The 8,904-nt window shown below is 47.1% G+C and overlaps 1 protein-coding gene across 1 annotated transcript in view; it reads left to right on the top strand.

Annotated features, from left to right (window-relative positions):
• Window positions 1-4,366: 4,366 nt before the first annotated feature.
• Window positions 4,367-8,904, top strand: part of SOX10 (SRY-box 10) — a 27,210-nt gene continuing 22,672 nt past the window's right edge. Inside the window, exon 1 of the mRNA XM_017737924.1 lies at window positions 4,367-4,588. The gene's annotated coding sequence lies outside the window, so the exon portion shown is untranslated. The remainder of the gene's footprint in view (window positions 4,589-8,904) is intronic.

Raw genomic sequence — 8,904 nt, 5'->3', positions numbered from 1 at the left:
TGTATGGGGCAGGTGGGACATGGCCCTGTTGGGGTGGAATAGGGGGCTGCTTTCACTGGGTGCTTTAATTGTCCTTCCTCTGAAATTTCCTGCACTTAGAATTCTCCAAGGTTTATCCAGAGGGAAGTTGGGTGAAACGGACAATGCTTTGTGGCAGATTGTATTTCCAAGTGCACCAAACATGTTTCAGTGCCTCTGGACTTTGTCCCCACAGACTACTTCTCCCAGCCAAGGAGATAGGTCTCGGGGCATCTGGTGCAGCTGTTACCTCTATGAAGGCATTACATCAGTACTTGCAACCTGAAAAACCCTAACAACGTCTTAAAGCCTAATGAGTTTTGTGAGACTCTGCAGGTGGAAAGCAGGAGCCCTGGCTTGGCTGATCATTTTTTATTTGTAAGGCAACTTTCAGCCTTTCCATTCCAGGGCCATGACCACACGCCGTTGCACAGCCCAGGGGCACTACTGGTCTGGCAAGGTGCTATCAAAGCTTGTGGTCCTTGGGATGAGCCCTTGGGATGCTGAGCTCCACAGCAGAATAGAGACAGGGCATCTGGGGGACCACATCTCATGAGCAGTAGCAGAGTGAGGGGTGGGAAACAGGCAGAGACTTGCCCTCATTATGCATGGGTCTAACATGCCCAATTACCCCATCATCTCCTCACCTCTGCAATGTAAAAGACTGTTGTTGAGAGTGGTCATAATTCATGGTGAACACCCTGCCTCCCCCTTACTCCTTTCACACCCACTGCTCTCCATTTTCCTTCCAGAAAAAAATGTGTCTTTGATGAAATCAAATGGCTCAGTCAAAGAACCCCTCAAATGGTTGGGGACCCCTGCAGTTGGCCACCCTTGCCCACTTCCCAGCTCTATTTCTGGCCGAGTTTGGAGTTTAAGTGGGCTGACCTTGTGCCCTGACTGCCCTGGGGGTCAGTGATGAAAGCGGATGGAGGCTTCACAGTCAGGTCTCTTGTGTGTGACTCTTTTGTTCCCAGGACAAGGGTGTGCAGTGCCTGGGACAGTGCTTAATTGTTTGGGGGCACTGCTTTACCCGTCATGCCCTTCCCCGGGTGGCCCCAGCCCTTCTTGCTCATGCGTGGGAGGGAGGCAGCTTCCCCACTCAGAGTAAGGAGGAGGAAGCAGAGTCTGGAGTGCTCAGCATCATTTCTGGCTGTTTATCAATCTGTGTAATAAATTTTGCAGATTGCCAGAAAGCAGAAAGAGAAAGAAAGTCAAAAAAAAAAAAAAAAAAAGAACTTCCTGGCATTTTGTGACTCCTGTCTGTCACTGGGTGTATCTTCTATTGTCCTTCTGTGCAGACAAGAGCAACATCACCTTGTCCCAGCCAGCTCCTGTGCCCATCCACTGTGCTCCATGGGATTCACCCCATCACTGAGACTTCCCCTCTGCCCTTCTACAGGTGTTTAATGAGGAAAGTCCTGTGTCAGGCCTGAGGCATTGGGCTGAGTCCAAGTGGAGGCAAGAGGTTCTCACCAGGGAGGGCAGAAGCTCTGTGTTGATGTTGTGGGGTGAGCAAGCCCAGGGCTGGATATATTGAGGCTTCTGGGAAGCTTTTTTTGCTAGATCTGAGCGAGGCACCACACCTGGCACTGCCCTGAGGACATGCAGAGGAGGGGCGGGTTTTCTGAAGGTATGTTTGAGCAGGGGAAGGATGCTGGACAACCTGTGGGTGTGATGATAAAGAATTGAAGGTTTACAAAAGACTTGCCTGATGGACATAGGTCAGCAGAGCTCAGCACAATCATGTGGGAAGCCTTGTACCACTCAATACCTCTTTGGCTGCCCCCTCAGCATCTTTCTTTTCACAAAGAGTCTTTCCTGTGCTTTACATCTTCATTAGAGCTGGAGACTGGGGCAGGAGCCTCCACAGCAGGCCCTCCCCTCTGCCATTTCGGGGAGTGACTGTGCAGAGGAAATGGATAAAAGGAGCCCAGGGTCAGGGTTTAATTACCGCATTGCGTGCAGAGACGAGTGATGGACAGAGACTGTCAGTGGGTCACTGATTAGCTGCCACAGAGCAGACAGAGGAGGGGGGAAATGTGGTGAGCCCCTGGGACAGGCCAGTGCTGGGGAGAGCTGTGAGACATGGAGGTGGCAGCTTGTTGTGGGAGACACTTTTTCTTTTAGTTGTTTCCCCAGTCATTCATCCCACTATTTGTCCCAGCTCCATCAGGAGTCCTATGGTCTAAAAAGTCTCCTGCTGTGCCATGGCTGCTTCACTGGTTAGGGACAAGTTGCTGCTGGGGTGGCAGGTCCCCTGGAGGGATGGAGAAGAAGGGACATCTCCTGCCAACTGTGCCGAGCTCTTGTCTCCCTGTGGCAAGGTGGCAAGGAAGGATGGAGGGAGGGAAGAAAGCACATGAGGGAAGAAAAGGAAGAAGGCTAAATGGAATGGCTGCTGGCAGGTGAGGTGTAATACACAGATAGTGCTCCTCTGTGCCGGAGTGAAGGTCTCCTTCAGCGAGATCAGCCCAACCAAAGTGCAAACCAGGCTGCCTCTTTTCAGCCCCACTGCTTTACCACTGCCTCCTTTGGACATGGCTGAATGCCTCAGGTAATAAATCTGTCTGGCATCTGTTTGGCCTGGGACTGAGAGAGACCAGGTTTATTCTCTTGGCAGATTTGGTGACCTGGTTTTGTGCAGCAGTATGCAGAAGAAGCAAGTTTCAGCAAGTCTTAACTGTTCTACTTCTAATCCCATAGGTAATTCCGCCTCCTTTCCTTCTCACCTTCATACCAAACCCTTGTTCCTCATCCCAACATGCTGTCTCTGAGCCCAGCCTCCCTTTTCCCACATTTAGACAACTCAGTCAACTCATATCCCTGAGCCTGCTCTCAGCCCTGCCATACAGTGTCACACCTAACTTCTTCCACCAGTCCTTTTACCCTTGGTCTCAAGGTTCTTCTTTCTTCTCCTTTTCTCTACAATCCCTCTACACATCCTCTTTTGGAGTCTGAGCTTCAGTTTCTACCTCCATTCACAGTTGTCCCCCAAGGTCCTGCTTCCCATGTCCACTCTCCCCTATCACTCCTACCCTTTCCTCTCCCATTCTTGCTTTTCCTCACTCATCCTTTGCCCCTCTTTCCCGTCCCCTTCACCCCTGATCTCCCAGGGTTGTTTGCGTGAATAGTTTCTGGAATCATGAGATCACTGGTTTTTCCTGTCTCTGTCAGTGGGAACATCACATTAAGGAGCATGGATAAGTGACCAGGGGCCATTGGGGTGACTCTGGCACCCACTCTCCCCACCCTCTCTACCCCCCTCTTCTTCTGTATCAAAGGAAGCTTTGTTGTCCAAAAGCAGAAAAGCAGATAAAAAGGCGGAACATGTGATCTCATTGGCTTTATTTAGACATCCAGCTATTCCTCCTCTCTTTTCTTGATTCATCCAAAATTATCTAAGTAAGAATCCATAATCCATCCTTGGGCTTCTCATTTGTGAAAGAGATGGTGGTAGATTCTTTTTTCCAAAAGGACTTCAACAGCTGACCTCTTGGTCTCCACAGGGTGCAAAGATGACCCTGATGGGGCTCTCTAGACAGTGTAATGCCTTTGATTACAGTAGTCTTCACATCAGGAGTGTGGCGTCCCACCATGTGAAGGAGAATTGAAGCAGGGAGAAGCAAATCCTTTTCCTTAAAGTTTCACCATTGCTTACTAGGGGATTCCAAGACTATCCAGCAATGCATTGCTTCCTCAGGGGCACTGCTTGGTGGGGAGGTTTAAATTTGCAGTGTTAGATGCACAACATTTGAATTAATGAGTTTCTGGATCTTCCAGGGACTTGTTTTTTTGACAAGGGCAAAATTCTTCATCTCAGAGGGCTTCAGTTGTCTTTTGTGATGGAGATGATCAGTGTTTACTTACCAAGGCTGACTGCACACTCCTGGCAAGCACCCTGTACGATAGAGCTACTGTGGGGCTGGTGGGGCACAGCTGGGGTGGCAGGAAGTATCTCTGCATCCATGTTGGGATTCATTTAGATGCTATCAAGCCAGGAGGCAGGAAAAAGGGTTATTATATATTCCTTTGTTGTTACATATTGGATGAGTTTGAGGCTTTCCAGTGAAAGCTGCCCTGCACACGCTGCTTTGAAACAGTATGGTTGACTAAGCAAAAATCCTCATTGTGGGCAGAGCCATACGAATATAAAGAGTTGGTCAATGCATCGTTTTCATGATTTTTTAACCAGCTTGGTTAAAATCCACCAGACAAGAAGTCCTTCTAATGTGGGAATATAATGGCCCTTTTATCTATAGTCCATTCCCCTTCTCTACAGGAGTAAAAATTCTCTGCATAACGCCTTACATCCACAGCTTTGTATGTGTGTGTGCGGGATGTGGCTAAGGCTGAAATTTAATGATTGTTTCAAGGACCTTCCAAAATAGTTAAGGCACTGAATGGGAGAAGAGTGCAGAAAACTTGGCAGATAGACACACGCAGCATATGCCCTGTTCATCTAAAGCATGACATGGACTGAGATGGACTCAGGACAAAGGGTGATCAGAGGAGTGAAGAGGGTCAGTAGAGAAGAAGGTGAGCAGAAAGGCAGAAGGATTTGCATCAGGTGAGACTGAAGAATTTTATTTTGTTGCAGAATGCAGTATCAGTGAAGTATATACCCAAATGCTATGAAAGGAAGGGAGGTGGGAATTTGGCTAAGGAATTGTTTGTGTTACATAAAGGCCATTGTAGAAGTTGCAGTAACTTTGGCATCATGTGATCTTTTACATATCCGTGTACGTGTAAGTTGAGTCAGTGAAGCAGTATGTGCAAGGAGACTATAGCTGGAAGGATGGCTGTGGGAATGTCTGAGGTATAATTTCAATGGGGTGTGGGAAAACGTGATGTTCATGGGGATTTGCCACAACTTTTCTGTGGTAGGAGATCATGCACAAGAAGATTTATAGCAACAGTGCAGAGAAACTGTGCGACGCTCCAACCCATCCAATAGAGAGTGTCAGCTCCAGCTTACAACCAACTGAATCAGTAAATGTGGAGGCAAGAAAGAGACGTTTTTTGTGCGTCCCATGTGTTTTTTAATAAATGCCGAGTTCCCATAAAAATCTAGACCCCTTGTAGCTGCCACTCGATTCCTGCCAGTTCCGGGTCCCTATCAGTTGATTTTCCTGAAACAGGCACCATGACTCAATTCACAAGCTATTTCCAATAGCAAGTTGGGCTGATTCAACTTATATCCTGCCCTGCTGTGTCTGACTCATTCTTTCCCATCTCCATCTCTAAGAGAAGTCCAGCGGAAGGCAGAGGGCCCTTCACATAGATGCTCAAGGTCTCTATCAGATAATAGGTGAAGAAATATTTGCCATGACCAAGCTATGGTCATTTTTTGCCATTCCTTAGTCACTTGGCAGCCAATGGAGGGACGAATCGAGAGCAGGGTGGGGGAGAGTAAATGAGACAGAGAGACGAGAACAAAAGATTCTTTTGTGGTACAGAGAGAGAGAAAAGGGAAAGCATCACCAAATGCCCAGAAGCCATGTTTGTAACAAGAGACCTATTCTCTCAGCTACTTGGAAAACAACTTGGAGTAAAAAGGCCTGGTTGAATTAACCCTTCATGGAGGCAATTCACTGAGCATGAAGGAAAGAGGCATGGCCACGGCGGACGCAATCTGCGTGGCGAGGTAGCAGTCTTGGCTCTTGGGCAATTTAAAACAATGATTTGTTGTCTGGGAAGAGGAGCTCGGGATGATGTTGGGTGGTTTGGCCATACCGAAGTTTTAAAATGTCAGATATCCTTTCTTCATAGGAGCTTTGGTTTTGGAAAAGATCACCAGAGGGGTTTTTGCAGCATATGAGGTGATGACTTTCCTGTTGATGTTTTTCCTAGGGATGCTATGGAGTGAGGAAAACAACACCCCTAAAACTTATGGCTTACTGCAGCATAATCTTGTCCCATCACGGCCTCTGTGAATTCAGTTTTTATTGCTGGCCTTCAAAAACTCTCTCCTCGCACATTGCATCTCTCTTGTTCGTGTCTTAGTCCTCTCTTTGACTGAGAAGACCAATTTTACTGGTGTTAGGGGTTCTTTGTACAAACGAATTGAAAGTATGCCAAATCTTACATTTCCGAAGAAACAACCATCTTTAATTCATTGTGAACTCTCTCCCTTAGCCTCCTTGATGTTATTTATAAGGAATTTTCCTCTTTAATTGAGTGGATCTTTGGGTGAAAGGAGACTTCTGAGATGATGGTACCAGAAAAAGCTCTACTCAAAGAAAGAGAATCTGCACCTATTTGAAGATAAATGTGGCATATTGGCATATGCTGTGTCAGTTTGACTGCGAGTTTGCTTCCGGGCGTTCTAAAGGAGCGAGACAGACAGATCTCAAAGAAAGCTTCTTCTCCTCATAAAAGTGCAGAAGGGACAGCACCCTCTGGAGCCTCCTAACAGGGCCAGGCAAAGGGGTGCAAAGAGCAGTCTGGAAATGGAAAGATGTTTCTCCTCTCTGCTTCACCATCTCACCAGGTCAAGAGCAATGTCCATCCATCATGGGTCACCCATCCCCCTGGCCTGATGGCGCAGATGGGGAGGATGCAGTGGGTGCCCCTGGAGCCCATGGTCAGGTGGGCTGCCAGGCTGATGTGGGATGCAAACAGCCTTAAAATCGTGCTTTCGTAAATAAGTCATCACATGGCACTTGTGCATGTCTCTTAGAGCAGCAGTTTGAAAACAACCAGGAAAATCATGTGGCAACAGAAGTCTGCAGGCTCCCAGCCCTCCCCCACTCCCTAACCTTCTCTCTCCCTTTCCTTTCTATCTCTCTCTCTCTCTCTTACTGAGATGGAGTTGTCAACAAAAGCTGGAGTTGGATTTTGCTCCCACTAACCTCATCCAGGGCTTTGGGGTATTTGTGTTGGCACTTGGTGTTGGCATTCAACCTACCTGTGCTACTCAGACCACCTGTGCTGTGTGATGCCCCCTGCAATCCTGCCAGGCGAATTTGCAAATTCAGTCTCCTAAAGGGATTGAAGGACATTTACCCAGAGGGGATTTTAAATATGATTAAACCCATTGCTCAATGGGATTTTCTCTATTGCAGGTGAGTCTGGCAGAAATTGTCTTTTTCTTGGCAGTACAGTTTTAATACCTGATGGGCACTTACTGGAGTTACTTGTAAGGTCAGAAAAGAGAGTTCTGGAGTTTGAAAATTAAAAAAACTTGGAAGTTCTCCACTGCTGCCTCATACAACTCATTCACAGTAGCACAGCAAAGCAGGAGTCTTGGAACATTGAGACCTCAGCTGAGCTAAGAGCAGGTAGTGTTCTGTGAAGAAATAGTGCTACTACACTGTCAATTAATGCATATCTTTGAGCCTTGGCTCCACTCATGGTCTCCTATTTTAACTGGCATATGCCGACCAACCTTGCTGAGTGCAAAGAGCTCAGAGCCAGGAGGGGACTGAGGGATTTATTGGGCTGTTCCAGGTGAGGCTCAACCTGTCCCACTGTCCTAGCACTTGGGTGGTGTTGTTGATTACACCTTCTTCTACCATACATTCCTCTAGCTATCATTTCCTCTAAGCTGGCTTTTCCTAGCTTAGAAGCTCAGGATCTGAGTCTGCAGTTAGTAAGATCTCTACCTTTTCTTGCATTATGCGTTCCTCCCAATGCTCCTCTCTCCTCTCCTCTCCTCTCCTCTTCTCTCCTCTCCTCTCCTCTCCTCTCCTCTCCTCTCCTCTCCTCTCCTCTCCTCTCCTCTCCTCATCTGGAAATGGGACTGGTTTGGCCTGAGTTAATATTTACAGCAGATGGGAGTGGGCTTGATGGAAAGAGTTTGCCTCAATACAGTGCTGCTGAACTGGTGTGAGTAACTTCACTATGGCTGGTTTAAAAGCCCTGTTTCTCTTGTACCAGAACCTGTCACCCCACTTGGCAAGCTGTTTGCTGGACCAGCTTTCCATGGATAGGAAGAAGATTATTCAGCAAGTGCTGAAATGGGATTCCCAAAAAGCTAACAAAAATCTTTAGTTCCTCAGTGTCCAGCTGCTCCAGGCTATCTCCTTCTCCACAACCTGTGACTGATTCATAGCAGAACATCTGCATCTTCTTTCCAATTTGATCCACCAGGCCAAATCTGTTCATCACTCAGCATCCTAGCCCTAAAAAGTAAAATCATCCTGTCTGAGAAATTCCCCAGCCAGGAATCATAGAATCATGGAATCATAGAACGGTGTGGTCTGGAAGAGACCTTAAAGATCATCTAGTTCCAACCCCACTGCCATGGGCAGGGATGCCACCCACTAGACCACATTGCTCAAAGTTCACTTAGCCTGACCATAAACAGTACCAGGGTGGGCAGGGATGGCAACCAGTGTTTGAAGTGAGAAAACAGGACCTGAAAACCTCTCACAGGACTTATATTTTGACTAGGTTTCCTTGATAGAACAAAATTTCATCCAGTCTAATATGGTGTGTGTAACACATTGCCACTGTTACTTATCAAGGCAATAAAATACTTAGACACAGGATTAAGCCCTAAATAAAGGAAAATTAAGACTGTTTCCAAATAAATGATGTCGCAACATAAAAGATTCTATCTGGAGGATCTGGCAAGTCAGTCTAGGTCACAGTGCTGCCAAATCCTTTCCCTCTGCACTTGTTCTCTCCTTTAAAAAAAAAAAAACCAAAACCAAAGCAGAAAGAAATGTGTGGTGACAGGTAGGAGATGTTGTGGTCCTGGAGAAGCAGAGCCCCATCTCCTTACACAGCTAGCAGGGAGTGGAGCAGGAGAGCGGAGGGTAGCACAGTGCTGTACAGCTGCAGGGCTGCTCACAACAGGGCAGAGCTCCCAGAGAATGTGCTCTTTGTTCACTGCCTTTAAAGGGTAAGAGAAACACTTATGCATGGCAAATTAGCCCA

This window comes from Corvus brachyrhynchos, unplaced genomic scaffold (assembly GCF_000691975.1).
Source record: "Corvus brachyrhynchos isolate BGI_N302 unplaced genomic scaffold, ASM69197v1 scaffold56, whole genome shotgun sequence".
NCBI lineage: Eukaryota > Metazoa > Chordata > Aves > Passeriformes > Corvidae > Corvus > Corvus brachyrhynchos.
This window is presented reverse-complemented; position numbering and strand designations above follow the sequence as displayed.